The 17,550-nt window shown below is 39.9% G+C and overlaps 1 protein-coding gene across 4 annotated transcripts in view; it reads left to right on the plus strand.

The window, feature by feature from the left end:
* Window positions 1-17,550, plus strand: part of PCDH9 (protocadherin 9) — a 904,685-nt gene that overhangs the window by 416,990 nt on the left and 470,145 nt on the right. The gene's annotated exons all lie outside the window — the stretch shown is intronic.

Raw genomic sequence — 17,550 nt, forward strand, 5'->3', positions numbered from 1 at the left:
CCCATCAACCACCTTGTAATTTTCTTAGTCCTCACATGTTTCATCTGTACCGACTTACTATGTCCTTATTCTGTTTGTTCAATGATTTTTGTTTTAATTCCATCTTGTTTCCTTTCCTTTGTTTGTTATCTTTCATACGTTAAGACCAGGTAGAAACTTTTATCAAGAACACATCTTTAACAGGTATAGGAAGTTATACTAGTCTTTCATTACACATTGTGGCTTGCTGTGAATCAGTGAGGGTATTGCAGTCATTTTGCATTCCTCGCAGTCTAGAACCCAGTAGACGTATGTTTGGCTAATATATACGTCTCTACTATAACACAATATCTAGCAATGGAGAAGAAAAGTCAGTTGGAAGTTGTAACAGTTAATGTTTTAGTTTCAGTGTTGAATATTTTAGGTTTACAGAAAGGCAATCATCATTATTACGAAGGTTAAACAAGAATAATTCCTTTAAAAAAAATCTCTTAATCAGTATTTTTCCAGATGATGAAAAAGAAAGCGAGAGAGATGAAATTGACAAATGTAGTATGTAATGGTCCTTCTTGGAGCAGTACTACAGGGGCCTCATTAGTAGACATTTTAGTGCAATCATTTTTACCCCTGTGGCTGTCATTTCAGACTATACACAGAAAAGGTGGCTGTAGGAGCTAATCACAGGGATGCCTTTCTCATTTTTTTTCCTTGTAAAAATGAGGCACAAGAGAGCTAGTAAGCTCTAATTGAAATAAGAATTAGCATTGCCATAGATGCATGCTATGTCTGTAGGGTACTGTTTCACCACTGGATAATTGTATGGAAAATTTCCTCCCTACATTATCTTAGAGTCATGAATTCATTTGTTAGACTTAAATGTGAAGTTCTGCTGAAATCAATATCAATACAAGTTCCACTCTGCTATTCTGAATGGGACCAGCACTATGTGTCCCATCTTGCTTAAAGAAGACTACTTGGCCATTTAATTCAGTATTCCTAATAGTGGTTGATAACGGGTATGCTGAGGCCCAGAGGGTTTTGTCAGCTTCAGAGCCAAAGCTGCTGCCTCAGCTGCAACTTCCACACTGCTATGTTTAGTGCGTTAGCTTGAGCTCCATTAGCACGAGTCTGTCTACCCAGGCTGGGAGACTGGGAGGCTCACAGACTTTGGGAATGAACTCTCGCATTTGTATTATAGTATAAAATTTGATGTCCCTCTCTGTTGGCAAGTGTGTGGGTGTTTTATTTTTAAATTAGCTATATAAACAGATTTCCCCTAGAGGAGACGGAAGGGAGAAGTGGTTGTTTGCAATTTAAGTGCTCCCAGGCTTCCAGGATACCACAGGACTCTTTTTGCCTTTCTCCCCAAATAAGCTAAAAAGGTTGTTTGGGAACAAGGGAGAGGATTTACAGTGGTATTTAGGCTTGGAAGGGTTACATCTTTATTGGTAAATGTTGATTTCACCATACACATATAAACTGGTGAATAAATATTCACATCTATTTCTGTTTTGATGATCAAAATTTAGAGATAGGCAAAGTAAGAAAAAAGCTGCTTGAAAACTTGATGTACTTTTGCATGTTTTGACATAAGATGTTGACAATTCGTGTTTTATCAGTTTATAAAACCTTAACTTTTTGAATCTCAACATCCACTGCCATTAAACAAATATTATCTGATCCTCCATAGTTTCCCAGAGCTGAAAATTTAAATAGATACAAACTGGAAGAAAAAAGTTTAACAGTAAACATCAATATTATCCGGGGAAATTCTTTTTTTCTTTTTTTTTTAAAGTGAATTCTGTGAAGCCTACTTGTATTCCAATTTAAAAAAAAAGCTTCTATTTTGTTCAGGTCTAGGTAAGAATCTGGCTGTGATTAACCCATGTTTTGCAGCCAACAGACATATTAAGAAATGAATCCCTCATACTTCTCCATAGCTTGTACTGGGGGGAACTGTAATCTTTCTGCTAAAAATCACAGTTAATGGATCATATAGTACGAGATCCTTTGTCAGCTCTGTAGGCCAGCCACTAGAAGACAATAACACATCCAAAGATACACACACATGCCCCAGTTCTGCAAGCCAAATCTATTTGGGTAGTTCTGCAAGCTGAGCTATTTCTGCTCAGAGTCCCACTGAATGGTTCTTTTTGTGATGTCATCCTTCCCTCTCCACAAGGATTCGTCTAGTTAAGGTGATAATTACCCATCAGCATTAGATTATGAAGTGATACCTCCATTCACCATGAAACTCCCCTTCCCTGTCTTCCCCTCAGAACAGGAATTTGAGGTCAGTGCTCTGGGTGGACTCCACAGGGAGATACACTTCCATGAAAGATGCTGGTGCAGAGAGCTTTCTGCTTCTGTGGAGGGCACTCTTGGACTTTGTAATTCTCCTAAGATCTTCTAGTTTTAAGGGACTGTAGCGTCTGCTTACTATACTGGGATGGGAGAAACCCTGTCTATACCAACGAAGTGATTAGGTGGATCATCTCCTTGAAAATATTGAGGAATTTTAATAGAATTTGCCTTCTTGTGTGGGTATCTCCTTGGAAAGGGGATGTTATGACACTAAGTGAAGAACAGTGTTTGTGTAAAAGCTTAATTTAGGCCCAGAGTCTTGTTTTGCTCTTGGTAACTGAGAAGTGGTGTGACTTCTTGGTAACTGAGAATTTAGACCTTGGACTTCAGATACTTTTCTCACAAAGAATCCTGTGGCACCTTATAGACTAACAGACGTTTTGCAGCATGAGCTTTCTATAAGGTGCCACAGGATTCTTTGCTGCTTTTACAGAACCAGACTAACACGGCTACCCCTCTGATACTTTTCTCACAAAACCTTTGAAAAGCACTTTTGTTTATGCTATTGGATCTTTCATCTAAAGCCTGAAAATACAACTTAGAAGAAACACATTTTTATTGCATATCCGTATTCCTTTGGGGGGAATTTGTTAAATGTTGTTATTACTGAACATCCCAAAGTAAACAGAAACCACAACATTGTTCCTAAAGGCTTAGAAATCAGTAAGCCTTTCAGTAAGTTAATGAACTGTGATTTTCCGTTATAAGGAATACAAAACAACATGGCACAGCAGTTAAGTATCATTATAACTACTGAACAACAACATGTCCAAAAATGCATCTTTAAAAAAAAAAAAGCAAAGTTTTTTTAACAAATACTGTATTGATAACAGACTGATACCAGGGAGAGAGATTTTCATTGCTTACTGTATTCTTGCTTATAGTGTCTGTCAAATAAGGATAAAACAACCATAGGTAAACATTGTTGTCAGAACCCTAACAAAATGTATATGTTTTGAAAAACCATCTACTTTTATCCATAATTCCTTCCTCTGTGGCTGAGGAAATGAAATTGTTTTAGAGACCAATAACTGAAATAGAACAAAGAATTAGAGTGCTCTCAGTTCACCAGAATACTACCGGGGCAACATTTAGAAGATGAGTGTTTGAAAACAGGCAGCTGTAATGGAAACTATTTTTCAACCTTAACTGTAGCAGGCACTATCAGACACTTGCTATAATATTGACTTCTGTTGAAGTGATCATCAGGAGTTATTGACCCAAAAGGTAACTATTGACTGAGGTGAAATTAAGGTCAATATAAAACTAGAGAGACTATGAATTTTGATGTTCACTGAAACCCCAAGTCAATATAGATAGGTATATACATGTTTTTTTAAAAATAGTTTCAACAGAGCTAGCTGGAAATCTTTTGTTGTTGTGGTCATAATTTTCTAACATTTTACAGGGTGTTTTAAAGCTAACATCTAATTGGAAGATAGTTTTTCCAATTCAAACTCTAAGATAATGAGGATGTAACTACTTGTGTATGTAATCTAATTAGTTAACATAACCCAAAACGTCAGAGAAGGTACACATCTGAAACTTATTGATCTCGTATGTGACTGGTTTTAGCCAACCATATGATAATTTGTTTTTCTTGTAATGAAATTGTTATAGTTATATATAAGTCTGAATAAATCAGTGCACTAACAGATGACATTAGTAATTCCTGACCAACACACCACTGAGGCTGCAGAGAGAAAAAAACAAACACCAATCTCTAGCACTGAGGAAGTAAGAGGAGGGTTGTGGGTGTGTCAGAGAGAGATTTTGAAATATTTCTATTTTTTTTAATAAGGAATCAGCCTTAAAACTAGGGATGGAGTTACTGATTATGTGAGGGAGAGTACCCTGATATTTTATTTTGGAATAATGGGACAGTAGTAATTAGAGATGGAGGTCAAGGAGGAAACTTACTTTCCCCCTTTGAAGTCAGTGAGGTTGAATAGGTAGGTATAACTAAGGGCAAAAATTGGCCCTAAAGATGTGGGTGCTTTTTCTTTGGTTGGCTTGGGGAGGGCTGAGACAGGGAGTATAGGAGGAAGGGTGGTTCAGGGCCGCCCAGAGGACTCAGGGGGACTCGGGCAAAGCAATTTCGGGGGTCCCTTCCATAAAAAAAAAAAAGTTGCAATACTATAGAATACTATATTCTTGTGGGGGCCCCTACGGGGCCTGGAGCAAATTGCCCCACTTACCCCCCCCCCCCCGGGCGGTCCTGGGTGGTTACTGAGCTGTGAAGATAGCTAGTAATGTATTTATATTAACATTTCACGTCTGTCACCTCTACCTTGGGTATAGCTTATGTATGCCTTATGTAACCAGGGTATATTTCATTGTCCTATTGTGATTTCTAAAGAGTGAAAGGAATGCTGTCCTGTAGCTGAAGTGGCAGAGTCATCGGGGAAGTATGTTAATAACAAACATATACATGTTTCTTTCATTTTTATTGGTAATATGAATGATGCCCTAATTTTCTAGGCAGTTGTCTGGTTCTTTTGCCTGGATAAACTAAACAACCTTCAGACTAATCTAGTTCCTTTATCAGGCTAATCAATTGTCTGGTTCCCTCATGCAAGCAAACTAAACAGCCTTCATATTTTATCCATTTAAGATTTGAGCTATTTCTTTGTAATATGGAGCTGTCTTCATATCATTTTGTTTTAATATATAGCTATATTGAGTGAGTGATTTAGTAGGACTACTTCTAACTTAAGATAATATAATTCCCTCCCCCCCCAAAAAAAAATTGTTGTTCCTGTCATATCCTTAAAAAGCCATAAATAATAAATAGGGAAAATTCAAACTGAAAGGGGTAAAAGGGCTCACAAAATATTTTTTTACAGTGAGAAACCCACCTAGGCTGGCATTCATGATTTAGTTACAGATGTACGTCCTCAAAGTACATGTACAGAAACCTTGACATATTTGTAGTGTTATCACTTTAAAATTATGGCAGATTGTCTCAGGGTGACTGTCCAGTGCAGCTATGATTGATATTACTGCTGCCCAGTTTGTCCTGAGGGAAGGCACCTGGCCTTGTAAAGGGAAATGAATGCACTATGGGTAGAGAGAGAGTGGAGAGCTACTGCTGAAAAGGCTCAGGAGGGTAGCAGCTGGGGAACCTGCTGAAGGAGCAGCCTGGAGTTCAGCAGGGACAGGCTCAAGAAAGGGGCTTGTGCCTACCCCCCACCCCACGATCTCAGTGGGTCAGAAGAGATTTTACTTTAGATTGATTTTATGTTAATAAACCAGTCCCCAAGCAGGAGTTTTGTCAGTGAGCATAGGCCTCTGTAGATTAGTCTGGATAACCTGTGGGGAAATTGATGCGGGGCGCCACAGAGCCATGGTTGGCAGCATGCTCTTAGATGCAGACCAATATATCTCATTTACATTGCATTGTGGGAGCCATACATTCTTGTCACACAGTTGTTTCCAAAATGGCGATAGTATAGTAACTTCTCACTTAAAGTCGTCCCGGTTAAGGTTGTTTCGTTGTTACTTTGCTGATCAATTAGGGAACGTGCTTGTTTAAAGTTGTGAAATGCTCCCTTCTAATGTCGTTTGGCAGCCGCCTGCTTTGTCTACTGCTTGCAGGAAGAGCAGCCCGTTGCAGCTAGCTGGTGGGGGCTTGGAACCAGGGTGGACCAGCAGCCCCCCTATCAGCTCCCCACTCCCCTAAGTTCCCTGTGCAGCAACTGCCCAGCAGGCTAGCAATTGCAGTTGTCCCTCCCCCCACTGCCATGTGCTGCTCCTGTCCTCTGCCTTGGAGCTGCTCCCCGAGACTCCTGCTTGCTGTGCGAGGGGGGGGTGAGGAGAGAAAGAGGGGGCTTAATGTTAGGGTGTCCCCCTCCTCCCTGCTCCTGCACCCCGCTTACGCCATCTTCCATAGAGCGGGGGGGGGCACACCAGGGCTGCAGTCTCAGCAAACTGATCTAATTAACAAGGCAGTGTACTTGAAGGGGAACTGTGCCTATCTCCCTGCTGCCTTGTAGAATGAGAGAGTTAACCCTTGAGAGAGAGAGCGAGCCAAGGGGTCAGCAACCTCTGGCACGCAGCTCACCAGGGTAAGCACCCTGGTGGGCCGGGCCAGTTTGTTCACCTGCTGCGTCGGCAGATTCGGCCGATCCCAGCTCCCACTGGCTGCGGTTTGCCACTGCAGGCCAATGCGGGCAGCGGGAAGCCGCGACCAGCAAATCCCTCGGTCCGCGGTGCTTCCCGCAGCCCCCAGTGGCCTGGGATGGCGAACAACGGCCAGTGGGAGCCACAATTGACCGAACCTGCCAAAGTGGCAGGTAAACAAACTGGCCCAGCCCACCAGGGTGCTTACCCTGGCGAACCACATGCCAGAGGTTGCCGACCCCGATATAGCCTTTTGTCTAGTGAAAAAAATTTCCCTGGAACCTAACCCCCTCATTTACATTCATTCTTATGGGGAAATTGGATTCACTTAACATCGTTTCGCTTAAAGTCGCATTTTTCAGGAACATAACTACAGTGAGGAGTTACTGTATCTCTTTGAACTTGACTTACTAGAATTGTTTTAAAAGATCATTTTTAGTTGGCGGAAAGCTTATTTGAATTTAAGGTTATAAACCACAGTTCAGACAAATCCCATTAACAAACCTTTCTTATATCCTATATCCATGAATGGCAAGTGGTGCTCCCCTGCTTATCCAAACCCCTGTTTTTCCACAATAACATAACCCTTTCCAAACCATAGGATAAACAGTTTTCTACTGTAAACCACAGTTTATAACATCTGTTATTAAAGATGCCCTCCTGGGGCTTCCTCTGCTGAAAGTTCTCGATTGCCTGAAGCACATTCAAGGGGGGACAAAAAGCCAGACGCTGTACTGCTAATCTGCATTCTCTTAATGCAGACATTGTAATTCATCTCTCAAGTCAATTAGCCTTGCTGGTGGCTTGTGGGGAAAGCACAGACATTAATATTTCCAATAAACCTGATTCTAGTATGGTAAAATTTGAAACAATTTTCAAGCGGGAAAGGAAATTAGGTCAGGAGAAATAGCCACCACAAATTAACAAGCCTATTGATAGCTTCAGCATAAGCTTCACTATTTCCATAAACTATTTTAATGTAGAATTAACCATCACAATTTATTTATTGACTGGGGGGGAGCAGGGAGGAGAGGATGTTTTTAACATTTTTTCTTTTTTAATGCATTGTAAGTGGATGCTGCTAAAGCAAACACACAATAGATTAGAAATGCTAAAACTGGGCAATGGGCATTGGTGTATGTTTTGCTTGTTGGCCTGTGTTACTTATGACATTGTAGTATTTGTCTCCATTCTGTGAAGAATTGATTATAGTTCTGTCTCATAGCAACCCTGCCATATACCATTGGAGACCTGTAAAGAGAGAGAGAGAGAGAAGTAGCAAGATTGGAGCATAGAAATAGATAATATAAATCTATTTAATTATAATGAATAACATTTGCTTTGCAGAGTAAGTCTGGTGTGTGATAACTATTCTTCTACACACATGTGCTTTTTCTATTATTATTTGAAAAACAAACTTAGAAACGAAGCTCCCAGCAAATGTCTAGTCACAAATATGCCTTTGGATGCAAAATGACATGAATGATTTATTCCTCCTGAAATAACTCTCTCAGGTCAAGACAAAGAAATGAGTCCTGAAGCACTATGTATGTATATGTAATACAGTCATTCTCAAACTTTTGTACTGGTGACTCCTTTCACATAACAAGCCTCTGAGTGTGACCCCCCCCTTTATCAATTAAAAACACTTTTTAATATATTTAACACCATTATAAATGTTGGAGGCACAGCAGGGTTTAGGATGGAGGCTGACAGCTCACGACCCCCCATGTAATAGCCTCACGACCCCCTGAGGGGTCCCGAGCCCCAGTTTGAGAACCCTTGATGTAATGCGTGAATGTGCCAGAAAAATGCATACTATTTAACCGTGGCCTTTATACCTTTCCCAGGTTAATCCTCACAATTATTTTATACTGGGATGTGTATAGTTTTAGTTGCGTGACTGAAGCAGAGTGGTAAGCAAATCTGGAAGTTGTAAATGGTATGCTTTTCTATGGATATCTCACCAGATCAGCAGACCAAACAACTGCATTGGCCTCTGAGCAAAATGGGAGATTTTGTAAATGTAGCAAGCTCGCTTTCTAGTGGGAGATGAAAACTTGTTCATATTGGATGAAGCTCAGCCTGTGCAGATGGCTGGCTACAGGTCTGTGCACCACTTAAGTTCTACCTAAATCCATTATCTTGAAGCATATAAAGTGTGTACCACTTAAATCCTACTTAAAACTCGGCTCTGCCACTAGCATACTGGGTGACCTTGGGCAAGTTACTTCACCTCTCTGTGCCTTGGTTTCCCCATTTCTAAAATGGAGATAATGATACCTCATTTGTAAAGCATTTTGATATCTGCTGCTGGAAAGTGCTATACAAGAGTATATTACTATTGTTACATAAGCCCATTAAGGTATTAAGCAGGATTTAAGTGGTGCATAGACCATGTGCCAGCCCTCTTCACAGGTTGAATGTCACCCATTAAGAGTACAGTACAAGGAGTCAGACAGTAATGACCTAGGGACTGAGAAAGAAGGTTATTTTCCCTGTGCCAAATGTGTGTAGTTTTAGTTTGTGACAGTTAAGCCTACAGCACCACTTTTCCCTTCCCCCACAAAAATGACAACATCTTTAAAGTATTCTACTGCCTATGAGAATCTGTCTAATCATATAGATACAGAGTGAAATGGCTTTTTAATGTCATATGATCATTTTTAATAAGGGCATGTGAGTATGGAAGATAGACATCTTTGTTCAGTATACATTCCTTGCCATTATTTATTCATCAGAATAAGATAAAGCTGTCATTTAAAAATATATATTTTTTCCAGTCTTGTTTGGATAAATCATATCAGGTTCAAGGGGATTTTAAATGGGAGGATAGTTGCAAATGGGAAGAAACTAGTACTAATAAACACGCTACAGGTATTCACCTTTGTAACATTCTGGAAAATCTGAGAAAAATTGTGTGAGTTAAAACTATATAAAGGCAACTTTACAGTAAATCACTTAAGAGGCAGTTAAACAGCAGATTCCTTTGGCTGTCACTGGGTTTGGGTGTAAACATCTGTCATATTTGCACAAAAAATTTCAAAGCTGTTCTTTCTACAATTTATACAATGTATTGTGCACACTCAGACTTTTCTTCCATAGCAGACATCTAGGATTTATCTTTCCACTTCTCCAGTAGGGCTGGATGAGTGACTTATCACAATTTATACAACCACCTTCCCCTCTCTTTCCCTTTCCTCACTCCCCCCACAAAAAAGGTAGATTTGCATTTTCTGAAAATGATCAGAAAATTAAATGTTTGATTTCAGACTAACCCGATCTATATTGGAAGCCAATTGTTCAAGTCACTTTGGGCTGAGATGGAAATAAAGGTGAAGAGGGTACTAGAAACATGTGCAGATATGTATTTGAATGCTTTTCACCTAGCCCAGTGGTTCTCAAAATACAATCAATGAACCACTAGTGCTACTCCTATTTTAATGCATTTGTGTTACTCCTATTTTAAAGCATTGGTTTGCAGTGCCACCTTGTCATGCTGAAGAAGCATCTTTCAAATAGAAGCAGCAAAGAATCTTGTGGCACCTTATAGACTAACAGACGTTTTGCAGCATGAGCTTTCGTGGGTGAATTTTCACCCACGAAAGCTCATGCTGCAAAACGTCTGTTAGTCTATAAGGTGCCACAGGATTCTTTGCTGCTTCTACAGAACCAGACTAACACGGCTACCCCTCTGATATCTTTCAAATAGTGACATTTATTGTTAGTTGTAGTCCAGTTCAAGACTCAACATCTTGAGAGGGTTTTTCATCCAACTTAATGAAGGAAGCCCCAAAAGGGCATTCTCTGTCCTGCTCTGCCACTGTTCTGTGTGGATTTTAACAGACTTTTAACCTCTCCGTGCCTCGGTGTACACACATGTAAGAAGTGCTTAGAAGTTTAATTAATTAACACTAATAAAATGTTTGAGATACCCACATGGAAGACTTGTTGAATAACTATTAGAGTGTCTGTAAACATTGCTGTCAATGGTTGCTTGGAACTATATTAGAAAGATTGAAAGGCCACAGGCAACTAGTAGAAAGTAGACATTTATCTAACTATTCCCTATTGCTGTAATGGGAACTCACAAATATTAAAAAGCAGTATCATAGCATTGCTGTACGGTAGGAAATCATTATTATTCCTATTATATAGATAGAAAGCTGAGGGACAGAGAGCTTAAAGGTAAAATCTTGGCCCCAGTTAATTCAATGGCAAAATTTCCATAGAATGAAATCCTGCCCCTATTGACTAGCTGCGTATTGTACAGGAAGTTTCAAGCAGAAGCAGGAAATCAACTCACATCTTTCAAATTCCAGACCAGTCACCTAATTCTGTTTCCCACTCTTTGTCTAGGAAGATTATGCACAGTCTTCAGCAAAGAGGTGCCTAGTGCACTTTTGGGTGACTGTGTTTGGGCACATAAGCTGCACACTGGGGAACCAAGGGATAATGAGCAACTCCGCACCCAAGAGAACCCCACCCTCCGTCTGTGTGTGGATAAACAGACTCCTGTTGAGACTTTGAAGGGGCAGAGGCCACAGTAGGAAGTGACCCAGGGAGCAGGCTTGATGGTATCCACCCCAAGGCCGCATACTCTGCCTGCCATTCACAGGGCCATGGGTTGAAACCTGGTAGAGCAGAAAGGGCCTGGAGTCCCCTTCCATCAGCCCTGCAGACTCTTGCCACTGGGTGATACTTCCAGGCTCAGAAGCAGAACCTGTGGACAATGACACATAAAAAAATAATAATAGAAGCAAAGTATTTTTACTGTGGATCCTCTACATAAATCTGGTAATACAGAAGTTCTGGGAGTATGCATATTTTTCCCTCGGGAAATAATTACAGTTTTATGGAAGGAATAAAATTGATTATTTTAATGTAGACTTGGGAATAGCCAGAGAATGCCCCTTGCCCGGTCACTCAAAGATTGTATATGAGTAACAGCAGCAGAGGGTGTTGAGACAATAGTTTTTCATTCATTAGCATCTGGAGAGTTATTATGTACGGACTGTGTTGATAGTAACTTCTGCCAAACATTTCCCATGAAGCCAAGCATTTTTGTGCGTGTTCAGATTCTGCCTCTTTCTGGTTAGAATCCCCTTGGTATGGTGTTACAGGGGAAGCCAGATGCCTCACTAGAAAATCTCTCCAATCCAGATCATTCTGTTCAAAGTGCACATTCAAGAGTCACTTTTCCTATATATTCTTTAAGAAAAATGGTCACTCCCCCTGTCCACAGTTGAAATTTGCTGTCAGTTAAACTCTATTTGGAGGCCAATAAACGGCTGTGCATTTTGAACATTCCTTGGCAAAAATACTAAGCACACAGCAGAACTGCCCTGCTGTGCAGAAGACCAGCTGGGAAAAAAGATACATAACGTAGATGTTAAAATAGTCAGAACAGGGCCCCTCGTTGATAACAGCAGAGTGCTATAGCCAAATACAGCTATTGCCGCAGGATTCTATTGATTTAAACTGGACAAAACTGTGGTGCTTTTATCAAACAGTTTTGTGGCTACTCAGCAGTCCATGTCAAGCCATAGGCAGAGATTTTCAAGAAGTTCCTGGCACCCAGTGAGCCAAAGACAACTGGTTATTATACCAGGCAAATCGCTCAAATCACTTAACAGCATGCCTGCCTCAGTCAGATGGAAAGCACATTCACATTATGCGGATTATACTGCCAGCCAGCACAGCAGAAAGATTAGGCCTCACAATTTACCAGGTAGTGTTTAAAATCTATTCCCCAGCTAAAGGATATAGCTGACAGTTCACACTCTGGAGTCAAGTTAATCTGTAACATTATCCACCCATTTTGCACTGAGCAGTCCCCAAAGCAGTTTGTAATATGCATATGAACTGAACTATTGTTGTGATCAAATTTTAAATACCCTTGTGAAATGGGGAAAAAGGGAAGATAAAATAAAACCCTGCTGCTCTGGTACTGAAGATTGACAGCAAAAGGAAAAATATTGCTTCAGTGAATGCATGGCTTTGGCTATGGTGGATGCATTAAGTTGCTGGTGGGACTTTCCAGTCCCTCTTCTAATGCATGGCTAATAGCTCAGCATTAACTGTGTAGAGTTCTAGATGAAGCTTTCCCGTTCCAGAATATTATGAAATTGCGATGGTGTGAAATTAGAGTGATAGTCATTGTAAATTTGTTTTGGACAAGGACACTTGGTTCATATAACTCATAAGTGTAGCTCAGTGTCTAACAGTTGCTCACTGCTGCTGCTGTAGCTGCAGAGCAATGGCAATACATATTCCATTTTCTGCAGTTGATGGCTTTTTAAACTCACTATTTATTGTACCAGGGATCACACATTTGTATGAAAGCGAGAAGAAAAAAGAGCACATGGAAACAATTGCCATTATGGCAAAAAGCAGAAAACAACACATGCTAGTTCTGTACCTCTGCTGGCATGATGCCCTCTTCTTGAGTGGCTGACACCATAATTAATTATATCCATTTGTTTCATAGTAGTGAAATTCAGTGTTGGCTTTACTGTGTACTCAGAGTTGATCCCATTTGTAAAACTATATAATTCACTTTAATAACCTGAACACCAGAAGTGTGCCATGAGATTAGTAACAGCTTCTGTACTTTATGACTATACTGTTAAATTAAAGAGCTTTCTGTTGGTGTAGTCCCTAAACACAGAGGCGAAATAAAATTTCATTTTTAATTTTTTTTTATCTATGTAATTTGTATTATATACTGCTAATGTGCTAATCTCCTCACTGCTTTGTTAACAGTTAACCTTTTCTTATCAATGCCATGGGAACCCATCTGGGGAGATTCCAACACTATGAGTGAATTAGAAGGAAAAGTAGTGTTTTTGTTTTTTGTTTTTGTTATATCCAACAAAAACCATGACAACCAAATACACAACAGTTTTGTGTTGTAAATTTCAGGTGGTCATAGAACAACACAAGTTTGTAATTTGGACTTCCTTGAAAAAGAACAGAAAAACCCAGGACACCTTTTTCCCATTTCATGTGGTATACTGAAAACCTTTACTGTAAGGAATTGCATCTCTGCAGCTTGTTTGATCTGTGTTTAAGAAGCATATTGAATCAGACTGCTAGAAGGAACAGGATTTGTATAGGAGCAAGATTGATTAACTAGCATTGTCATTATTTGGCAACACTTTCTTTTTTCCCCTAGGCTGAACCAGGGGCATCCCAAGGAATGTAGTTGTTCAGGCCTTGACCCTGTGAGTTACTTCATGCAGGCTTAGCAGTTTGTTTGCATAGAGCAGATCACAGGAGCCTTAGGACTGCAAAGATTTAAAAAAAAAAAAGTGGACTTTGTGAATGTATTTGCAAGAATATTCTGTATATTAAATCTGTCATGAAGTTAGCACATATTTTTAATATAAATTTGGTTTGAACAGATTCAAACAAGTTATTTAGGTCAAATTAAAACAAGCAAAAAACCAACCCCCCCTCCCCAATAGATTAAACTTGTAAAGAGAAAGCTACAGGACTTTCCACGCCTAGATACTGCTGTTGAAGTTTCACCTTATTAGAACTAGCTTCATAGTTGTTGCAAAGCCTATAAATACTGGTGCAGAATCAGAAGCCAAACCACTAATTTAACAATAGTAAGTCATGAGTTTTATTTATGGATTTGTTCACTATATTTCTGGAGTCTCTTTTTTTTTTTTTTTTTAATCTTCATATATTTTATACTCAACTAAATATAATTATAAATTCTGACACAAGTATGATTTACATAACAATTGGTCACAAAACATAATTCATTAATATGCAATGATGTGCTAATTTGGACAGTGCCTAGAGTAATTGTAAATTTCATTTTGCTTTTAGATGGATATTTTGTTACAGAGCAAATATAACTGTGTATAATTGTATTAATCAGACTCACAGTGTTTGAGCTTCAAATCTATAGTGTTTGTTATTTCTGATCTAGAGCTTGACAACAGGAATTGGTTAAGGCCAAAGAATTCAGTGCTGCCTTTTATTACATTTTCAAATATTATTATAATCCTTAACTCTTTATACTATTAGAAGGACCTGCACAGTTTAAGATGAGACTTCTTTGTCAATTTGCCCTTGAGTTATGAAATTTGGCATTCTATTTTCTGCAAAGGTGTTACCTGGTCAATTTAAGGCAACCCTACCCTTTCCCTACTGAGGGATTGGGGTATAAGGCACCTAACTTTTCCCACAGGGCTCAGGGAGAAACCTAGTCAATTTAAGTATCCTCCCATACCCACGAGGCTTTGGGCTCTGGGTCCGTGTGAACTTTTCCCAGTGAAAGAGCCTGGCACAGCTGTGCTCTAAATATCTATTTATTAGCAACACCCACAATACATATGCCAATCACATCTCTAATCGTCACCACTCCCAATATACAGACAAATTTCTCCTGATGGCCAGTCAGGATCCACTCATCTGGCAATGCCCCTGCACATCACGGTCATGAAGAGGGGTCAGAGTTCCAGCAGCTTGATGTTGATTTGCAGTCCAGAAATGGTTCCCAAAGAGGATTGTTTTTCATTTACATTATATAGGTAAAACTAGCTTCCTCCTTCAAATTTACTAAACCTGTCACATTATCCCACGCTCCTAAATAACAAAAATGTTAAATTACATACTGGCACCTATGTGTTCTTCTGGCTGCCCTAGTTTACATTTTATCTTTCATGCTCAAATAGTAATTTAGTTATGACCTTCTATGTTTATGCTGATGATCAGCACAAAAACGCTGGTCAGAGCTTTCTGTCTCCTTCCTAATTTCCCAATGCCTGGGTGTCTCTAGTTTACAATCTTGGTGGTTATAACTCTTCTTAGGGACATTCCTGAAGAGGGGGGTGCTTTATCAGCTGCAGAACATTTCTTTTTTTCTTTTCTTCCTCCCCCCCCATTTTAGTGGTGAACTCCAAGGGGGCGGGGGTTGATCAGGTCTCAGGTCAACAGTGGTGCTCCATGCAGCACAGTGGAGATGAAGCGAAGTTGTAGAAGAAAAAGCAGTAGGTTCATAGATCAAGGAGAATGGAAGCATTAAAGAAATTGGGCAAAATTCTTCTCTATTGTTCCCGTTAAATCCTCAGATTATGTGGAAATAATTGATAGCAATATTTGCCTACTTTGTCCATTTGACCACCTGAGGGACTTTGAACAGGAAACTGATTCCTTTTTGTTTTATTACTATGTAATTTCAAACCTGGTGTAAGCAGGATTGAATTCAGTAAACCAGTACCTGCTCTCATCAGGCCTGAATTTGGCCTGGGCCATATTATGGGGTGATACCTGGAAGCTCAGCATTTGAGAGTTAGCTTCAGGATCATAGATTTCTCAACTCTGTGTAGTTGATTGAGGCTGCAGTGGCAAAGCTGCATGGGTGGGGAGACTATTGTAATCAATAATAAGAATCAAGCCTGATGGCCAAAAAATTCAAATTCTGCCCCGCTCATGACGACATATGGCACTGTGCACTTTTAAAGTGTAAACTGCAATATGCTACAAATGGAAGTTGTCTGGAACTGTGATGCTTTAAGGAGAGGTTGTCCATATATATGTGATTATTCCCCCTCACAGCCCTTTAAAATGTTTTTGTACCATGCAGTTATTTTGTCAGGAGAGAATGAAAAAAGAAATTAAGAGCAAGCAAAGACACATGCACTGCAGAGATGCCCATACCACCAAGAAACAATTTGGGAAGTCAGCAAACAGATACCTGCAGTTCACAGCAGGTTACAGTGGAAAATTACTACCTGCTGAGGAAAGGAAAAGCTTGTCTCACCGTAGGTGGACATGGTGGAAGTAGGTCAAACATCCACAGGTGTCTGACCACTGTGGGTATGTTAATACCTATACCTTGCTCGTGCATTGTTTTTCAAAGTGTCTTCAGTAGTGGACTCCTTGCAGCTTGCCAACCATCTGTCATTTCTCAGAATGTATGTGATTGCAGGCTTTTTGCAGTGTTCTGACCAGTGCTCATTATTCAATCTGTGCCATTGATACCTGACCTTTTGCAGTGAAAAATACCTACAGTATTATGCATACATGAAAGGATGTGTCATGAAAGTCTCTTATGTGAAAACAAATCTTGTTTCAAGATAGAGCAGGTACATGGGACCAGATTTGGTAAAACAACATTGTTTGTGAAGTCACAAAGAAGCACAATCATAGGTTATAGAGCTTTCTAATATGTAAAGAGATTCTGCAAAGTGCATCTTTTCAGGTGCTGTGCACTGAGAGAGAGGGATCAAAGGAAGGTAGAATTTTTTGATACTGTGAACAACACAGTGAGTGAATGCATGTATCCTCATGTTTAACATCATCGGGCTTTTGGATTGGTGTGGAAAAAAACAAATTATAATTATCTGCCTTTAATACTGTAATGCCAAAATCTTATTTCATATGGCCAGTGGATACAGACTAGAATATGATTTCAATATTACCTGCCTTTAATATGTAATAAGCTTTTACCTTCCAAAACTTGTCAGAATTCTGTAATTTTAGGCCAATATCTTGAACATCTCGTAAGATAATGGTGCTTTTAAATCTAAAACCTGCCCTTGATTCAGCCTCATACCCAAACTCTCTCCCTAGACAAAGGGGTTCCCAAACTTGGTTTGCAGCTTGTTCAGGGTAAGCTCCTGACGGGCCACAAGATGCTTTGTTTACCTGAGTGTCCGCAGGTACGGCCGCTCGCAGCTCCCAGTGGCTGTGGTTCACCGTTCCAGGCTAATGGGAGCTGTGGGAAGTGGTGGCCCGGCCCACCAGGGGCTTACCCTGAACAAGCAGCGAACCAAGTTTGTGAACCCCTGCCCTAGACTAACCTTAAGCGATATGCCAGAACCAGCTCCTCTGCAAATCACTTATATGTAGAGACAGAGCCAATTTCTGTGCTGGTATAAATGGGTGAAATTCCACTGACATCAATGGAACTACACTAGTTTACACTGGCAGCAAATTTGGCCAACAATATTTATACCATATCAGACATGCTTGTATTTCGGCTTTTCCTTTTACCAAATCAGAGTAGAGAGTGTTTATGTGTGTGTGTATATTTTCTTTTCCATTGCTTTTAATTGGATTTCA

The sequence above is a fragment of the Mauremys mutica genome, chromosome 1, assembly GCF_020497125.1.
Source record: "Mauremys mutica isolate MM-2020 ecotype Southern chromosome 1, ASM2049712v1, whole genome shotgun sequence".
Classification (NCBI taxonomy): domain Eukaryota; kingdom Metazoa; phylum Chordata; order Testudines; family Geoemydidae; genus Mauremys; species Mauremys mutica.